Source organism: Macaca mulatta, chromosome 3 (genome assembly GCF_049350105.2).
Source record: "Macaca mulatta isolate MMU2019108-1 chromosome 3, T2T-MMU8v2.0, whole genome shotgun sequence".
NCBI lineage: Eukaryota > Metazoa > Chordata > Mammalia > Primates > Cercopithecidae > Macaca > Macaca mulatta.
The window spans coordinates 17,726,286-17,746,983 of NC_133408.1; the positions used below are offsets into that span (position 1 = coordinate 17,726,286).

The 20,698-nt window shown below is 39.4% G+C and overlaps 1 protein-coding gene across 6 annotated transcripts in view; it reads left to right on the forward strand.

Annotated features, from left to right (window-relative positions):
• Positions 1 to 20,698, forward strand: part of GRIK1 (glutamate ionotropic receptor kainate type subunit 1) — a 406,851-nt gene that overhangs the window by 169,847 nt on the left and 216,306 nt on the right.

A 20,698-nucleotide genomic window follows, 5' to 3' on the forward strand; every position in this document is an offset into this window, starting at 1 on the left:
GCCTGAGCCACAGAGTGAGACTCCATTTCAGGGAAAAAAAAAAAAAAAAAAAGAGCAAAATAAAGAAACAGCACTTTATCCTCTTCATTGACCTTCAACACATGTCTGCCTTCTTTAACCCCTGTTCCAACTGTGATATACTCTCATAATAAATCTGCATCTTGAATTTTAAGTTCTACTTTCCTAATGGTCTGAATTTGCTTAAGTTGTTGAATAATATGTTGAAGTTGTATTCATATGGTTAGCGAAAGAAAAGGAGATTGCTGGTTTTGTAAGTCAAGGGGACAAAAGTGCTTTCTGTTGATAAACCAAGAAACCAGTGGATATAAGGATATTATAATTCTCTGCAGAATAAAAAATTGAAGGGAACAGTAGGGAAGGAAGATGAATGTCTTGCCAATAGAGCTTATATTCAGGATATAAATCCACCAAGTAGCAGAAAATATTAGTTCCTTATCTTTGTATGCTAAATCCAGCATAGAAATACGGTCTGGCTACATATAGCCTAAAAATAAAAGTTGGATTGAGTGAATGAGTAAACATTTTTTTCAGACGGAAAAGGGATGGACAAGACTTGAGAAGGTGTGTTGTTTTGCTATTATTTTCAGCTGAATGAATGCAGTTTAAAGTGTCTTCGTTTAAGACAGATTTTTCCACAAAATGCATGCAAGCCCCTGTGAATATGTTACAAATGTGCTGAGATATTGATGTCAACCCCCTCATCCCTTTACCTCTGTGTGCTGTACACATTTTTATCATTTTCTAGATGAGCTATGGTGTATGAGAGGTTGTTATACACCGGCTCTGACTTGTAGAGATATATAGGAATCCAAGGGGGATGATCTAGTTACTGCCTATGTTTGATAAAGTAGGCTGTGCTTCTTTGTAGAGTGTGATAAAGAAGGCAGAAGGAAACATTTCATGACTCTACCTTGGCAAAAGACAGGTAGCCAGATATCAAGAAGAATTGCCCACATAGCTCCAGTAGACAAGCAGAAAACTTGGGAATACCAAAATTGGATGTTGATTACCTAACACAGGTGAAGAAGGGAATCCAACTTTGTCACTGAACATTTATCAGTGCTCATTTTGAAATATTATTTCCAGAATATACTGCCATGGGCCAAAATGAGTTGAAGCCTAGAGAAAACAGGGCCTTCTGTGTCCTGAGTGTTTATCTTTTCCCAGTCCTCTTGCATGCAGAATGTTCAGAAGAACTTACACTGATGCGAAGCAGACGAGAGCCCTGTTCCTTACTGCTTTGTTTTGATACAACTAATACAAAAACGTATTATTATAAAAGTTTATAAAGCTTCTGTTCTCCAGAATTCCTGTTGAGAAATTTAAATTCTTGCACCCATCTATAAGTTACATGGACTCTTTATCAGTCTCTTCTCCCTCAACATCACCACCATCATTATCATTAACAGTATTTGTTCATTGCCCCTGTATTAGTAAATGGAGCAATATAGGTTAAAATTTTTTCCAATCATTAGAAATTTTAGTTGTAGCAAAGATCAATGAAAACTTAAAACTTTTCTGAAACATTATATTTATCACATGCATAATTAACACAACATAGCCACTCAGTGGTGAAGAAAATGGGTCCATCTACTTTGCAAACTGCTTCTGCCTAATTTGTTGATGGCTCTTTGCACAATTTTAGTCCTTGAACCTTTTAAGGATCTCTTTTTTGGGTTTCACATATGCAAATTTAAAAACTGGTTTTAAACAGTGCTCTATTTTAATGAGGAAAATTTTAGAACTGCAGTTAGTTTTTGTTCAAAAAAAGGTGGAGGGGGGATGACAAATAGTTAATTGTGTTCCTCTCCACAAGAATATGAAAGATAAAACTTTGTCCTTGATTACATAGAAGACTATGTCTTTGTAGTTTAAAACATTTTGCCATTGATTTTTGGTTCTATTGAAATAGTATATAAGAAATTGTTTACACTAGTGTATTGGAAAGTCAGAAATTAGCTTTAAGAAGGCAGGAAACGGTTCTCCCTGAGTGTTAATGCTGTCGTAGACAAATCGTACACTTACATAAACTACTTTTATCTAAAGTCATTTTTTCATAATATGAATCAAAAAGGGTAGCAAACGCTTTTTAAATATGACTTAAAACCTTCTTCAAGAGAGATGAGATAGCAGTCTTGAGGCAATTGGTGAAGACTTCTGTGGATTGAGGGAAAAAACTCATAATAGATATGAAAGGGGTGCTGGGCAGTTGCTATCGACTACATGTTTATGCCTCCCTCCTCCCAGTTCATAGGTTGAAATCCTAATGCCCAAGGTGTTGGTAGTGGGAGGTGGGGCCTTTGGGATGTGATTGGGCCAGGAGGGTGGAGCACCCATGATGGGATTAGTGTCCTTATAGAAGAAGAGGAGGAACCAGAGCCTCGTCTCTCTACCACTCGAGGATATGGCAGGAAGGTCGCCTTCTGCAAACCAGGAACTGGGCCCTCCCCAGACCCTGACTCTACTGCTGTGTTGGTCTTGGACTTCTCAGCCTCCAAAATTCAGAGAAATAAATCTTTGTTGTTTAAGCCACCAAAAAAAAAAAATAAATAAAAATAAATAAATAAATAAAACCTTCTTCAATAATGAACAAAAATCGTATTCAGTTGATTTTCTTACCTATGGACCAAGACATATATTTCAATAAAAGACAGCCGAGAGTGTTTAACATTTCCATTTCGAAAGAGTCAATGAAGTGAAAAAAATGTGCCTGTAAAAAAAAACAGGTCTTCCAAAAGGAATTAATTTGTTTTTCAATGATGCACTGATCCTTTGAAAACAGACAGGTTCCAACGAATAAACTATGAGGTGATATCATAACTCCAGGAATGATCTTCAGACAACTGGGGGGCTTGGTATCCACTCAAAAGAATGGATCTGGTTGTCCCAGAGCTGCTTGTTGAGTGTTCATCTTTTATTTGGTAGAACTGGAGGAATAGGGGGCCTGGCATAGTGACAGGAGTAGGAGGAGCTCCCGGAGTCTTAAGACAGCAGCTATTTGCCAACTAGCAGTACAGCAGTATTTTCAATATTTTCACTACTAGTATAGCCAAAACGTGCTTACTGGGTGATGCCATCCTGTGATTCTCACCAAGGGAATGTCACTTACTCATCAGTGATGTCCAGCCCACACTGGCTTGGGTTTGTGCAGCCAATCAGATCAACATTTTGCCATCAGTGTGACATCAAGCATATGAACACCTTTCCCATGAACCAGGTACCAACCATTACTAGTATTTGTCATATAAGAAAAAACTGAAGTCCAAGAATGACATTTCACTGACCAGCATGCTGTCTGCTTCAACCAAGACTTCAGCTAGTCCTAAACGCAAGAGCATGATGATCACATATTCTACTGATCTTGAAACAAAAATCAGTTAGTATCAAATGAAACTATAAGTAAATGTAATTAGTACCTTGTTTTCCCCCACAAAGCTTACATTTTATTTCTCTTACTCCATTAGACATCAGGGCCTTTGTATTTATTAACAATAGTGAGTCCCTGCTCTACCAAATATATGCATAAAGTTCTCTGGGAGAAAATGGAATGAGTAGCTGTTTTTAGGGCAGCCATAGTATGAGTTTTGGAACTACATAATTCGGATAAAATAAAAGCTTAACATTGTTTTTCATTTAAACACTGCAGCTATCAGAGTCACTGTAGGTACTGGATTTATTAAAACCTCAAATGTTTAAAAACTGTTGGCATGACTGTATGCATATTTTGATAGAGTTACATGCAGAAGCATGTTAATAAAATATTAGAACCAATTATAATATAAACCACATTTAATTAAAATTTCTGAAAACAACCATATTCACTGCATTATTTTTACCATTTGGTGTCATTAATTCCCTCCTGACTCATCCCACTTACTAATTTAGAAAGGTTATTAATAAGAACATCACTGTTTTCTGTTTCATACTGAAATAAGGTGACACTAATTGTTAAGATTTTTATCAATCACTACAGAGGACCTAGGCAAGTGAATACTTTGCCTCTATGAATTTCTCATGGAAGCATTTTGAGACCACTGTTTTAAAGACCATTATTTCAAAGATAATATCTGCACAAGCCATGAACAAATGCTGAAATAAGATATTTTTATTAGTTGTTCTTATTAAGGCAAGTTGGAACAAGAAGTGGTAGGAAGATATTTATTTGCTTGCACAACAACAATAAACTAGATTTATTTGAGTAATACATTTATCAAAATCCTGTTGGGAGTATATGGGTTTGGGTATTCAAAAAAATGGATGTGAGTTTTTCTGCTTTCCAGCAAGCCTGGTCACCTCCCTGCCAGGAGACAATGGTGGCTACATGTGCATGTTTTATATAAGTATATCTGAGTATTAGCAGTCATTTGTCCCAGTCCCGCGAGTGCTGACAAGGGTCATTGTTAGAGTCATCGGCACCCCTGCGCCCTCTCACTTTATTATGCTGATGTTAGAAATGCCAGATGTGGAAGAAAGCAGAGCATCAGACCCAGATGTGGGCACTACTAGAGAAGCAGATTGAGGCATTTACTAACACACAGGACCTTCAGGGCATTTAACTCGGTGAAACTGAGCACGATGGGTGACAAACGTGTTTCCAATTCCAGATGAAGTCTTAATATATTCTTGGACCATAAATTTAAAACATGAGTTGTCTAGCCATTCCAGAAAAGTCACAAAGCAGTGTTTGTATCAGTTGAAAGAAGGACTATGCAGTTACTGATAGAGAAGATCTCCCTGCATCCAAAAGATGAGGGAAGGACTAGAGAATAGCACCTGTGGGAATTTATCTGGATGTTGAAAGATATGCTGGGTGAACTACTGTAAAAAACAACATCATACTCACATCTTTGTCACTCATCTATTCATTCCAAAAACTCAAAACTTCAGTGAACACTGTATTAGCTTCCTACAACTGCCATAACAAAGTACCATAATCTGGGTGGCTTAGAATAACAGAAATTTATTTTCTTTCAGTTTTGAAGGCTAGAAGGCTGAAATCAATATGTTAGCAGGGTTGGTTGCTCCTGAGGGCTGTGACGGAGAATCTGATCCCGGTCTCCCTCCTAGCTTCTAGAAGCCTCAGGTATTCCTTGGCTTGTGTATCAGGGGTCCCCAAACCCATAGGGGCATAGACTGGTACCGGTCCATGGTCTGTTAGGAACTGCTCACAAGAGGAGGTGAGCGGCCAGGGGGTAAGTGAGCGTTACCACCTGAGCTCCACCTCTTGTCAGATCAGCAGGGACATTAGACTGTCTTAGGAGCGCAAACCCTATTGTGAACTGTGCATGGGAGGGATGTAGATTGCACACTCCTTATGAGAATCTAATGCCTGATGATCTGAGGTGGAACCGTTTCATCCCAAAACCAGCTCCCACCACCCCTCACCTCCAGTCTTTGGAAAAATTGTCTTTCAGGAAATCAGTTTCTGGTGTCAAAAAGGGTGGGGCCGCTGTTGTAGATGAACTCTCCCTGTGTCTTCACATCATCTTCTCTCTGTACACATCTGTCTCCATGCCAAAATGCCCCCTTTTTATAAAGACACCTGTTGTATGGCATTAGGGCCCATCCTAGTGACCTCGTTTTAATTTGATTACATCTATAAAGACCTTGTCTCCTAAGAAAGTCATGTTCTAATTACAAGGTGTCTTTTTTTACTTGACCCAGTTCTAACTGTAACACCTACTGGTAGCCAAACACTATGTGAGCCACTCAGAAATGGTTGAGACACAGTTTCTGCCCTCATTGTGCTTAATAATCTAGCAAATATAATAATCACTGAGAAAAAATTTTAAAGAACAATAATTGATTGATCGTTACGTCTATGCTTGACACTATGCTAAATGCTTTACAAGCATTTTCTCATTTAATCCTCATAGCAACATTTTGAAGTAAGCAGGGTATTCACTATCATTAGAAACAGCTTTGTGGAAAGTTATATTTGACTTGAGTGTGAAGAATAGACTTGTAATTCTTCAGTCAAAGAAGAAGACACATCAGGAAAACTGCATAAGTTGAGGACAGAAAATGTGTGTGTGGGGAACAGAACGTGCTCAACTCTGGTTTTAGGAGCCTGAAATAGACAAGTCTTCAGCATGGTCTGTCTTCCTGCCTCTCTCTTCCTGCCTAGGATCCTCCGGTCTACAGCATGGGGTTCGGGTGGTATCCCCCCTGCACATACGCCCATGCAACCCAGGGGTGGAGGGACATTAACACCCATGGTGCCATTCCTAACCGATGGGAGTGAAAACGGATACATCATGCTTCCTCCTTTTGTGCCCTGGGTGGACAATTCTGAGACACCATTCAGAAGGCTCTCAGAAGGTCCCTGCAGAATCAAGCACCAGGTATTTATAGTGGTGGACAACTCAGTAATGCATTGTTGTGTGGTCTTTCTCTCCCTTTCTATTTTACTCTCCTACCCTATAATTCTCCCCAGAATTCGCATCTCAAAAGACTCGCACAAAAGCCTTGGCCTCAGGTTCCACTTTTAAGAGACTAAGATCATTGGCATCAGATTTTATTATCCCAGGTCAGAGATGAAAATAACTGACTTATCAGTGTCTTTTTCAAAGCCGAGAAGCTTTAGGCGTACCGAGAATTAGCACCCAAGTCTCTTGGCTTCCTGAAGAACATCTTCCCCATAAAAGAGGTCATCCAGTCTGAAAAGTCTCGATAATCATTTTCCTGTATAAACACCTTCAAGTGCCTCGCATGAGGGAAAGCACTTTTTGCTCCTTTCTACACCATCACCTCCAGCATGGAAGAGTGGTAGCTGGGACCCCATTGCCAGTGCAACAGAACAAGCTTAAAAATACTTTTATCTGAAGTGATGCTAAAAAGGCAAGTCATGGAAGTAAAATGCAAATGTTCTGTCTCTTATTGTCTTTCCATTACATGGAACACCACACACACACACACAAATGAATTTCAGCTCAGGAGAAATTAACTTGAACCAAAATGAAAGAGAAGAGTAGAGACTTCTGACTCAAAGGCAAGTCTACTTCAATTGCCTCTGTCACTACCAAATTAAAAGTCGAAGCACAAGAGCCTTTTGGGACCTCTAAAATCGTTCTCTGATTCCTGGAAACTTTCCTTCTGTAGAGAAATAAATATATTAATGGAGTACTTCTTCCTCCCACAATGTCCAAAGTCCTGTATTTTTAAAAATTTATGTTACAGAATATTTTTATATTGCAGTTCTTTTTTTTTTCATCTTTCTCCTGAGCAAATTTTTATATGAAGGTCACACCAACTTCCATAATGCACGGAGGTTGCATTCTCTTAATGGTTCTAAAAGCCACATACATACGAGCAAATTGCTATCTAGATTAATTATAGAAAATGTTCAAAAGAATTCCATTATTATTGCAGATCCCATTAAGAGGCTGTAATGTATAGATAATAATTCTGTTTACTACAATTGACATCCATACACATCTTGGAAATATCCAGAAAAAGACGTACAGGATATTTTAAAACACACACACTGTCCCATTCTTTAATTTGACCATTTCCCCTGATTTTATGATGCATTAATCTTCAATGGTTTTGTGAATTTTCTAATTTTCTTTCTCCCTTTTTCATGGGCACCATTCTACCCCTCCTTTGGATGAAGTATATGAGAGTCACACAACCCCACAGAGAAAGTTGCTATCTAGCTAGCTTGGGAATTTCTTTCTTTTTTTTTTTATTATTTTTCTTTTTTTTTTAAATTTATTTATTATTATTATACTTTAAGTTGTAGGGTACATGTGCATAACGTGCAGGTTTGTTACATATGTATACTTGTGCCATGTTGGTGTGCTGCACCCATCAACTTGTCATTTACATCAGGTATAACTCCCAAAGCAATCCCTCCCCCCACCCCCCTCCCCATGACAGGCCCCTGTGTGTGATGTTCCCCTTCCTGAGTCCAAGTGATCTCATTGTTCAGTTCTACACTTAGGCAGACTCAGGAAAGTGCTAGGAGGAGGCGGTTACTATAAAGTGCACTCCTATTTCACTACTAAATGAGTTAAGACCCAGAATCTTCAGTCTTTGGAAAACGATCCCATAACAGAGCCTTTCATGCAATTGAAGAGCTTCTTTCATAAAGAGAGACAGACGGAAGAAACATTGAAGAAAATACCCTGCATTGTAACCTCAAGAAGATTTGGAAGAGGGAAGCCATTTCAAAGAGACTGTTTTCAAAGTATATGCATCCCTGGGGGAGAAAAGCAACTTCATTTATTCTTTTCCCTTATACAAACAAGTTTTCAGAGCAGTCCCTCTGATGAAGTATATCGTACCATGCTCATGAACAGCTGTCTGTATGTATAAGAAAGAATATTTAGAAACAGGTTGCTATTTACTCTAGCAATGCTACTGTGTGTGAGTGAGTCATGGATGCAACAGTGCTGGTTTTGATTTTGTCCGTGGAATAAAATCCAAAATTTAGTGTTATCAAAAACTTTGCAGGCTTCTCAACCAGGTCTTATGTAATTTCTGGCTTGAAGAGATGGGAGTCAGACCTCTGTCTCAGGAATTCTCAATCTCAACACAAGGATCAAATTATTCTTCATTGTGGGGGGCTTCCCTGCGCATTGCAGAACGTTTAGCAACACCTGGCCTCTACCCCCTGGATGCCAGTAGCACCTACGCAGTCGTAACAATCAAAAGTGTCTTCAGATAATGCCGAAATGTAGCTAGGGGTGGGGATGATAAAATCATTCCTGATTCAGAACTACCGCTTTATATTAAGAACATCGTTCCTGGAAGGATTTTGTTTAAGACCTGTGGTTGAGTGTAGGATATGCCAAAAACATACTGAGTTGTCTAAAGAAGAATTTTCTTAGACAAAATGTAAGCTGCCAAGAACAGTAGTAAAGAAACATTGAAGGGAAGTGAAGAAGCATTGCTCCTGGCTCTCACAGGTGGACAATGTGCAGGTAGACAATATAAGCCAGTTTGCTGTATTTGTCAGAGGGAAGGATTCTTATTCTGCTCTACATCCTTCCTCTTAGTTCCCATTCGAAGCATGATTAACTGTCCCCTGGCAGATGGTGGTTCAGGGCCAGCCGAAGAGCATCTCCTTCCCTAAAAGCCCTCTAGGTAACTATTGGGAAAAGTGATCTTAAATAGCCAATTTATGGCTAGAAAGAAAAGAATTTTACATAGTTTGCAGTTGAATGACAGAAGACAGAAGGAATGCAATAACTTAAATACATCTGTAGCCATGTCTATGGAGCTCTGAGGAATCCATTAGTGTATAAGGTAGCAAGGAGACCTCTCAAGGTGGAAAAATAAAAATAAAAAAGATTAGAAGGAAACTGCAGAGTGAAGAAATGAGCCTTTCTCTTTACCTGAAAGTGTAATCTCTACTCATAAAAGCAAGCAGAAAAAAAGAGACATATTAGATTTTATTATAAAATAAAAGTAGGAGGGACAAAAATCCTGCACACTCAAGTGTGGTGTGTGCAAAGTGCTCAAGTAACTTAGAAATAAATAAAGGTCTTTGACTTCTTGGTACTATATTAGCATATTCCTCTGTTCTTCTAAGAGCATATGGCTCTGCCAGAGGCAGGAGCTATAAGAAGGGAGGCAGAAATGCAAAGAGGTCTTGATCTTTTAAAGGAAATATATTTCACTATTTTTTCTCCATTTGAAAATCATATTTTATTTCAACCTGTTAGGTTTATATTTTCAAGTCAATAAAAATGTGTAAAATGTCTAAAAGGGCTTGGAATGCATTTTATAAATAGTCTGAGAATTGAAGACTGAAAGCCCTAAGTTTTCTGAATTCACGATTTTAATATCTCCAAGTCCCAGTATCTAGCATGTTAAAGATAAAGTGAAGTTTAGTCACATTTATAATATATTTAATTTTTGCATCCAAACTGACAAAAGGGAGTTCACAATGCTTTTAGTTCTGATGCTTTTGTGGGGAGCAGGTACCTTTCTGATCTCTGCTACTGTGTAAGTATCTAGAAATCAGTTATCTTATGATCTTATGATGTGGTTATTTGTTTATGAAGACACAGCCATCAGCATTGATTGTGTGGCTTCACTATTGACCTTGCCTAGGGGAATTTGGACATCAAACTTTGGATTTAAAAATTATTTCTATGGAGGTTAATTAGCTTTTTGTTAGTGGTGTTTCCTTTGAATGACATTCAGGGGAAATAGGAAAGTCTGAGCTGACACAAAATTTTAGATGACTTTGCAACAGGGAAATTACTTTTTTATGGATGTGGGTACGCTAACGCTGTTAACTAACACTAATTAACTCTGCCTAGAGACAGTCCCAGCAGCTGCATGAAATTAGGATGGTGCTGTCCTACACAATCCACACTGCTCTGCCTAGAGACGGTCCCAGCAGCTGTATGAAATTAGTATGGTGCTGTCCTACACAATCCACATTGCTAAGGGAGGAAATGAATAAAGGTTTCTGAACATCCATGGAAAAATAAAGTGTTTTCTGTGGCAGTAGCAAACTGAAAGTAGTATTTAATCCTAGATAATGTTTTCACCACCCATTTCTCTGTCCCCATCCTACCAACTGGTGAAAAAATAGGAATCCGAGTGTCTTGTTCTTTCAGTTTCCAGACACCCAATGTGGTCCTCTCAATACGTGTCTGCATCACCTTCAGTCTCTGGCTGAGCTCCCAGCAGTTTCATATTTTCCCCCATTCTGTCCCCCCTCCAATTATGTTTCCGAATGTGTACACATCTGTTTAAGAAAGCAAAAGAATCTAAAAGTAATTGGTGTCTTTCTTGGAAAATTAACTCATTTATTTAACCAGCATTTTATTCAGTACTTAGATGTGTCCAGGAAATACATGAGCTTTGGAACATCTCTTTCTGAATCAGCAGCTTCCACACCGAGAGAGTATGGCAGAGTGAAACCTAGCAACTGCCAGAAACTAAATTTAAATCAAATTGTGCATAACTTAATCACAAGATTACGTGTTCTATTTACTCAATTGTATTAACAACAGTCATTCTAAGGCAATGTTTCACTGTCATGGGAGGCTGGAGCCTGGCATGCCCTCCTGTTCCAGTTTCCTTACTCTTGCCTTGGTTTGAGAGCTTAGAATCTCGGTCACGTGACGACCACTCTACTGGAGCAGCAGGAGCATATTTGGTTCTCGTTCTATCATCAGAGTCAGCCACCCTCCTGGCTCTGATACTCTGAGGACAGGAGAAAGGGAAGGACAAAGGTCAAAAGACAGGACCATGACGTAAACTCTAATACTAACCCCAGCCCACCTACTCCTCAAATAATTTGACCACCATTGGACAGAGCTGCAATACTCTGAAGGCTTTATGCCTTCTTATGGCACTTAGTCCCTGTATTAGTCTGTTTTCACGTAAAGAATGCCTGAGATGGGGTGATTTATAAAATAAAATTTAAAAAAAGGTTTAATGAACTCACAATTTTGTACGGCTGGGGAAGCCTCAGGAAACTTACAATCATGGCAGAAGGCAAAGGGGAAGCAGGTATCTTCTTCACAAGGGAGCAGGAAGGAAAATGAATGCAGGAGGAACTACCAAACACTTATAAAACCATCAGATCTTGTGAAAACTCCCTCATTATCATGAGAACAGCATGGGGGAAACCACCGCCGTGATCCAGTCACTTCCCACTAGATCCCTCCCTCGACAAATGGGGATTACAATTCAAGATGAGATTTAGGTGGGGACACAGAGCCAAACCATGTCAGTCCCCTTAGCAGAGAGAAACCTGGCACTACATTGGAGGAGAAAAGTTGGCTTACTTTCAGAAGGGAAATTTCAAGCTAGAAACCTGGAGGAATGGGAGAAGAATCTGGTGTTACATCGTTTTCTCATTAATCAGAATCTTAGAACTTCAAAAGATAATCTCAGCTGTCTGTGTGACACATCCAGTATTTCATTTCAAGTACTACATTGAACACGTTGACAGGAATTTATTCATTTTGAAATGAAAACAAATGACACTGAAAGAAAATTACGGCTGGCTGATTTGATGAGAAAAGCACGACTCTGCAGTCTAAAGGTGACTTTGTAGAGGCTCCCAATTTAAATGCAGGGTGGTCCTGTCCTCCTGGTACTACAGCTCTAGAATTCTTAATGCACAGATGGAAGTTGCCAAAAGTGAGTGAAGAGAAACTCACATATTGTCTTCTTTTCTCTTGTATAATCAAAGAAATGCAAGCATGAGCCCCTGAAAAGTTATTTACCTCTTTTCCTATTATAGTTGGAATTCTAGTGAAATTAGAATAGCAATTATCACTTAAATAGCTGTAATAATTGAAGACTAGGATGAATAAGTTGTAAGTGGCCTACTTACGTTCAAATGTAATTCCTCACAATTTGCAGAATGAAACAGTGAACCTAGTGGTTTTTTTTTATGGTAAAGTAATCATTTTTAAAATGAGAGAAAATGCTGTGGTTTTAAAACTTAGCATGTCTGATTTTTAAGTGAGTCTTTCAGGTGATCTCAGAATGTTATTCACATGGCACCTTACGATGATGATGCCCTCCTGGAAATACATGAAGACTGACATTTAGATCTATCATTTCCAAAGACAGACTATCTGTCAACTAGAGAAACCATGTCCCCTGAACTAGGATACAGCATTGCATGAAGGAAACTGTGAACACTGAAAATCTCCATGTTTCAAACATTGCCATGTGGAAAAAATATTGCACTGCATAGCTTTACTTTATTTTGTGTAATAGAAACATTTCTTGCTGGGGCGGTGGCTCATGCCTAGAATCCCAGCACTTGGGAGGCAAGTGGATCACCTGAGGTCAGAAGTTCGAGACCAGCCTGGCCAACATGGTGAAACCCCATCTTTACTAAAAATACAAAAATTAGCCAGGCGTGGTAGCAGGCACCTGTAATCCCAGCTGGGACGGTGGGACAGGAGGCTGGGGCAAGAGAATTGATTGAACCTGGTAGGCAGAGGTTGTAGTGAGCTGAGATCACGCCATTGCACTCCAGCCTGGGCAATAAAAATGAAACTCTATCTAAAAAAAGAAAGAGAGAGAGAAGTTGGGGGCAGTGGCTCACACCTGTAGTCCCAGCACTTTGGAGGCCGAGGCGAGTGGATCACAAGGTCAGGAGATCTAGACCATCCTGGCTAACATGGTGAAACCCCGTCTCTACTAAAAATATAAAAAATTAGCTGGGCGTTGTGGCGGGTGCCTGTAGTCCCAGCTACTCGGGAGGCTGAGGCAGGAGAATGGCATGAACACGAGAGGTGGAGCTTGCAGTGAGCCGAGATTAGGCCTCTGTACTCCAGCCTAGGTGACAGAGTGAGACTCCATCTAGAAAGAAAGAAAGAAAGAAAGAAAGAAAGAAAGAAAGAGAGAGAGAGAGAGAGAGAGAGAGACAGAAAGAAAGAAAGAAAGAAAGAAAGAGAGAGAGAGAGAGAGAAAGAAAGAGAAAGAAAGAAAGAAAGAAAGAAAGAAAGAAAGAAAGAAGAGAGAGAAAGAGAGAAAGAGAGAAAGAAGGAAAGAAGGAAGGAAGGAAGGAAGGAAGGAAGGAGAAAGAAACATTTCTAAAATTCTAACTGTAATTGTAAAGGCATAAATAGAATTTGATTTAAAAGACAATTGAATTTCACACACTGAATACTTGTGAAATATAAGAACTTTTTCTAAATAAATATTTATCTTCATATATAGCATGATTTGCTTTTTTTTCATTTCAGAATTGGTTTTCTTGTTGAAAGTTATACATTTGATCTATTTCTTCAACATACTAATTAGATATCTACTTAGGCCAAATGGCAGGCCTGTTTTCAGTACCTCAGACAGAGCAAGGGTATTGTGCTGCAGGAACTCTGCTGCACCTGGCCTATGGTCTTTCTGTCAAGCCGGTTGTGATAGCAAGGGACGCTGAATGTGCTCATAAGTTCAAGAACCTGGGTTCTGAGCTGGAAGTTCACATCAGAGCATGTGCTGAGTGCAAGTGCAATGGGTCAGAAGCTAATGGAAAGGGTCCAAAGTGTGCAGGCAACAGGGGCACTGTGTCTCCGAGGGGCATTTACCAGCTTGGCAGAGTGCTTATCAGGGAAATTAGTAGTTTCTGACAACTTGGGTAAGTCACAGGTTTCATGGTGAAATTTATCATCAACAGCAAGCCCACAGTAGATTACCGAGAACAGGGTATTGCCCTTGTAATCAGCAAGTATCACACAGGAAAGGTAAGTGTTGTAAAACTAAAAAAGTAAGCCCACAAAATTTTGGAAATTCCACCTTTGCAGTCCCCAAACATAATCCCTTGGAATCTGTCTGGAAAGTTCTTTTCATCTGAATTACTAAAAGACCTTCCAAGAGAAATTTGAATCTTGGCCTTGTATAAACTGTGAATCACTGACAGATATCTACAGGTGTACAGAGGTACAGTTTTCTGTCTGTGCTTGTATCTACAGCTTTAACTGTATAAAGTGACTCAATCTAAGCCACTGGCTCTTGAGACGCCTCTGCAAGGCCGTGTATGAACAAGACCTACTAGAATTACTCTCAATGACTTTCAAATTCGGTCGCTGTTTTATTGTGGAAAGCTGTTAGAGAGAATTAAAATCTCCGAGGCATCTTCGCATACCACGGTGCCACCCATGGAGTGATGATTGCTCTTAAAGGCTAATTTGATTATGTGCCACCATTAATGGTGAAATGGGAAAGTTTCAAAACACTGTTAGCTTCAAATACAACAATTTCCCTCCCTACCCACCAAGCTTACTTGTATTTAAGTTGCAGAAAACATCCAGTGTTTCTTATTTAAAGGCCTGGCATTTTCTTGGCTTTTATGTTGGGGCACATGCCTGAGTCACTTTGTGTCTGATGTGCAATGAGGTCCCCCTGGAAATTGCCACCTTTACTCACTTGCCACTTTGTCTCCGCCGATGAAGTTTTCCCAGCGCAAATAATCTGACAACTGGGCCACAAACAAGAGGATGTCAGAGGTGAAAAGAGGATGAGGCTCTAGAAGAGTGTCATACATTCCCAACACTGTATATGCTTAGAGTAGGCAGGCAACATGTTAGGAAGAAACAGATCAGGCTTTGGAGTCAGAAAAAGTGGATTCAAATCTCAGGACCTTGGCCACAGGCCAGTCACTTAATCTCTTAGGTCTCAGATTTCTCACCTATAAACAGAAGAAGAAATCTTTCTCATAAAGGAAGCTGTAAGAACTGGAACAGACACAGAATAAAGATTATTTTATGGACAACCAATAAATGGTAGTACTCTTTATTACTATCATTACAAAAAGGTTTGAACAGCTGCTCAAAATTGTGGTTTGGGGCTCATTGGAATTAGAAAATTCTGTAGAGAAAATGTCCTTATTGAGATAGCCTAGGACAAATCAATCTTAGCATCTGTCACTGCCTACCTTCCAGGGAGGAGAGGAGTAGACAGCAGAGGGAAGAGAGGTCAGCTTTGTATAATGGACAAATCAAAGACAAACCAGAAAGAGTTAATGAAATGCATTCTACCTAAAATTAAACCCAGTATTCTATAACTCTCCAGTAATGTTACAGTGTCTCTATTGTCTTCCTTTGTTCTGGTTTCTGACTTCTGTTCTCCCTCTCCACATCTTCTTGCCATTCTCTTTCGTATCATGTCTATGCATCTGTCAGTCTGTCTGCCAATAGTATAATCTATGATTCCAAAGACTTAAGAAGTACATAAGTAAATACTGCTATGCTAGGCACTCTGTTCACCAGTTGCTTTATATACATTCATTTAATCTTAACAACAACCTTGAAAACATAGCATTAGAAAATAAGGGAACTGAAGCTGTTTTCCCGTTAAAAAGATTTCTGAAGATCTCACAGAGAGGAGCCTCTGAAGCCAGAAACTGAATCGGGACTTACCTACCTCTTTCCCAGTGCTGATGCTGAGTGGCTCCCTTAACTGAAACCCCTAAATTAGAGCTCCATGTTTTGTTTTGTTCTGTGTCCTGGTTGTTTCTCTGAGCTCCTTTGATCTGCTGTTTCTGGATTCACAGGCATCCCTTTTGCTGCTTCCTTGATAGCTCTGAGACAGGCTTGAAGAACCTGAAGAGAATGTTGGACTGGAAGAGGGTGCATTATCTCACTAAACACACACTAATGACCTAAGAAGAAGAGGCTTTGTGATTGTCCTTTCATAATTTTGCTCAGTGTTCTAGGACTATGTAAGCAAATACAGGCTTCTTTGGCTGGAAGTAAATAAGTTTAATGATGTTTTGTGGCCAATCCCTTCCAACACCATCAAAAGAAGCTGTTTGTCACGACTTGACCTTATTTTGTTATAATCCCTGTGATATGGTTTGGCTGTGTGCACACTCAAATCTCATCCTCAATTGCAGCTCCCATAATTTCCATGTGTTGTGGGAGGGACCTGATGGAGATAATGGAATCATGGGGGCAGGTCTTTCCCATGCTGTTCTCGTGATAGGCAATAAGTCTCATAAGATCTTATGGTTTTATAAAGGAGAGTTCCTCTATACAAGCTCTCTTACCCGCCACCACGGAAGACGTGGCGTTGCTCCTCATTCACCTTCCGCCATGATTGTGAGGCCTCCCCATCCATGTGGAACTGTGAGTCCGTTAAACCTCTTTCCTTTATAAATTGCCCATTCTCGAGTGTGTCTTTATTAACAGCGTGAGAACAGACTAATACACCCTGTAACAGAGACTTGATGTTATTGCCCAAATCTTAGTTCTTTTCCCTCTTTGGCATGCAATCAGAGTATATTTCACAGCTTTCCTTGCATTTAGGTGGGCACGGATGATTAAATTCTGACCAATGGAATGTGACTCCAGCAGGTGAAAGGTGGAAGATCTCTAATGTGGAACATGCTACTCCTTCCCACCTTCATGACCTTCACTGTTCTCCGATTAGAGCAAAAGATAAATTTCTATTATCTCAAGCTAAGATCTGAGAAACACTTGTCATAGATAGCCTACACTGTCCAGTGCAATCTATTTCAAGAATATAAAGCAGCTTCCCTCAACTGGGAATAATTTTGCCAATTAGGGATATGGAAATGTCTGGACACACTTAAGATTACAACTGAGGGAGGGGTAGTATTGGCATTAATGGGTAGAGGTCAGGAATGTTGCTAAAAATTCAAAAACATGGGACTGTCTTCCACAGCATAAAATTATTCAACCCAAAATATCGTTAATGCAGAAGTTGAAAAATCTTGCTTAAAGTTAAGTCCTATGGGGGAAAAAATGATTATCTGGTACACACTCAATCAGCTCTTGATTGACTGGCTTCTTTGAGAAAGAACTTAAAAAATAATGCTATCTTCATGCTGACAATCTTTTAAGCAGGAATTTATTAGGAAAAAAATTAGTCATAGAAGTAATCACTATTTATGTTTCAAATTTTCTATATATAAGAAATTGTGTTCGTTAATTAAATTGGCAAATTTAGTAAAACAAACATCTTTTATTCACAGAAGTAGTGTAGTTTAGTTAATCGATGCACTTAAATCTGGAGGTTGACCATTATAACATTAGCACTATGTGAGGAAAACATATGCTGTTTACCAAAATAGTTAATCTGAGAAGCTGAAGGAAACCTTCTACCCTGATTTTTGAGTTCCTGCTTTGTCTGCAGGGATTTACCAATTGGAACAGCGTATGTGACGGGAATTGAAATGAGACCACCAACCCCTCTTAAATGTGATATTGGCACAGTCCCTGGTTGGGATATATCCATTTCAGTCACTGATTTCTTTTTTTAAATTTATTTATTTATTTTTATTTTTTATTTTGAGATGGAGTCTCACTCTTGTTGCCCAGGCTGGAGTGCAATGGTGCGATCTTGGCTCACAGCAACCTCCGCCTCCCAGCTTCAAGTGATTCTCCTGCCTCAGCCTCCCGAGTAGCTAGGATTACAGGCACCCGCCACCACGCCTGGCTAATTTTTGTATTTTTTTTAAAGTAGAGATGGGGTTTCACCATGTTGGCCAGGCAGGTCTCAAATTCCTGACCTCAGGTGATCCGCCCACCTCAGCCTCCCAAACTGCTGGGATTACAGGTGTGAGCCACCGAGCCCGGCCACTGGTTTGTATTTCAAGTGGCAAACTAAAAGGTACAAATATGATAGAATTTTCTCATTTATTTTAAATATCATATGCTCATAATAAAATTTTTTCGTAAATGTTCCTTGAGGCATCCACTTAAAGAACTCAAAAACGTTTTTTTAGTCTTTAAGAGGTTTTTGTAAGCCAGACTACCTTAATAACCATGGCCTCAATCACAGACAGTAAAAATACACTTTGCATTTCTCTTATAACCCTAATATCTAGGCCAGCTCCTAGTAAAATGTTATCCTAACCTTTTTACTTAATTCATGACAGATTTTTGGGATATATTCTACTTTCCAGGCACTGAGTTAAATTCTGGAGACCAGAAAGACCAAGACATTGTCCCTACACTGACATTTTATCTAACAATCCTGTTTTCAGATTCCTTGCCCTTAGTTCTCCCTATTTTTTTATTTCTCCTCTAGTTCTCATTCCATATCAGAGGGCTCCTGTGGCTGCTCCTTGCTCTGTGGGATTACACTCTTCCACCTGCCTCCTGTCTCTGCAGGTAAAGAGGCACCCAAAGGAGCTTCCACTCTACAGACACATTGCTCTCTGGAGCCACGTTCTTGCTGTGGCCACTATGACTTTACCACATTCCAGGACAAGCAATTTAAACCTCATGCCTCAGATCCCCCACCTGGAATGTGAGAATGATAGTGGTATTCACCTCTTAGGGTCACCATGAAGAGGAAATAAGTGAATGCCTGTTAGTTAACTGTTAAGAACAGTGCCTGGCACATGGTAAATGGTGTCCCATGTTGATGTTGATGCTGATGTTCTTACCCTAAGTTCTCCCTTTCCCTTCTCAACCAGGGCAATTAACTTGCCTTGTGCCTGATTTCCTCAAGGCTAAAGTGTAGGATGATCATGCTTCAAATCAATGAATCCATACTAATATACTAACAGGAAAAGACTTGAGAACTTCCAGGCACCCTTTCTTTCTCCTCTAGTTTAAAGGAGATGAGCAGAAGATAAATATTTGTTTTTATCCACCACTACAATGTGATAGAAATATAGAATTGGTGTACTCAAATATGAACCTTCATATTCGGATTATATGGAAAATAATATTTTAGAATTCTTACTTGTATTAGTCAGCATTCCATGAAAGAAAAATATAACTAGGATAGATAGATAGATAGATAGATAGATAGATAGATAGATAGATAGATAATAGCTAGCTAGGTAGCTAGATAGATAGATTTAGACATATAGACAGAGTACAAAGAATTGGCTTATGTGACTGTGGAGACTAGATAAGTCTGAAATCTATAGGGCAGGCCATCAAGAAGGAGAGAATGGAGACTCCCAGGCTGAAGCTGATGCTGCAGTCCACGGGGAGAATTTCCTGTCCCCCAGGTACACCTCAGTTCTACCCTTACATCCTTTCAACTGGTTGAATCAGGCCCACCCAGATTATGGAAAATAATCTGCTTTACTGAGAGTGAACAGATTGCAGATGCTAACAATCTCTCCTGCATAGTAAAATACCAATCAACAACAAAGACAGATTACAGCTGGAACAAATGCACTTAGTACACTTGGATTTTTCCATACTAATGATGTTAAACAGAAAAATAAATAAATACAACAATACGAAAGTCCAAAATAACTCATGTGTGGCTTTGTTATGTACTTGGAGATAGATGCTTACACATATGTGTCATGCCTACAGAGACTGAGGTCCCAGGCAGGAGACCGAGAATACGGAAGGAAAAACTAAATTTCCTATAGAAAATGCGTATAAAACAGGTTTCAGAGCCAAATAATCACGTGTTCAAATCCTGTTTCCTACTATTTAGTTGAGTTACACAGTATTTCAGCAACCTTGCCAGTAACACCCAGGTTGGTGCTTAATTGAATGACTGGGTACTGTCACCTAGTCAAGCTGACACATTGAAATGACAATCACAGTCCTCTGTGTCAGATGTGTGCTTTTGCATTTGTTCCTCACAGAAATCCCACAGGGTGAGGATTACTCCCCATTTCGTAAGAGAGGAAATTATGGTTTCACGATCTGAAATACTGTGTAACTCAACTAAATAGTAGGAAACAGGATTTGAACACATGATTATTTGGCTCTGAAACCTGTTTTACATGCATTTTCTATAGGAAGCTTAGTTTTTCCTTCCGTATTCTCGGTCTCCTGCCTGGGACCTCAGTCTCTGTAGGCATGACACATACGTGTAAGCATCTATCTCCAAGTACATAACAAAGCCACACGTGAGTTATTTTGGACTTTCCTATTGCTGTATTTATTTATTTTTCTGTTTAACTTCATTAGTATGGAAAAATCCAAGTGTACTAAGTGCATTTGTTCCAGCTGTAATCTGTCTTTGTTGCTGATTGGTATTTTACTATGCAGGAGAAATTAGAATATTTTACTATGCAGACTAATTTACACACAGAGTTGTCATCCTATCAAAGCCAGTTTTCAAACACCCAAAACTTCTCTGCATACTGCAGTTTTGGTAACGAGTCTGCCTGCCTAGCAAAGGGTACCTAACTGTGAAGGATTTTTCTCCTCAAGAAAAAGGATCCCAATACCTCTTACTGGTTCATGGAGATTTCCATATGTTCTGATCCACGTAGGTTTTGCTCAATGTACATATGATC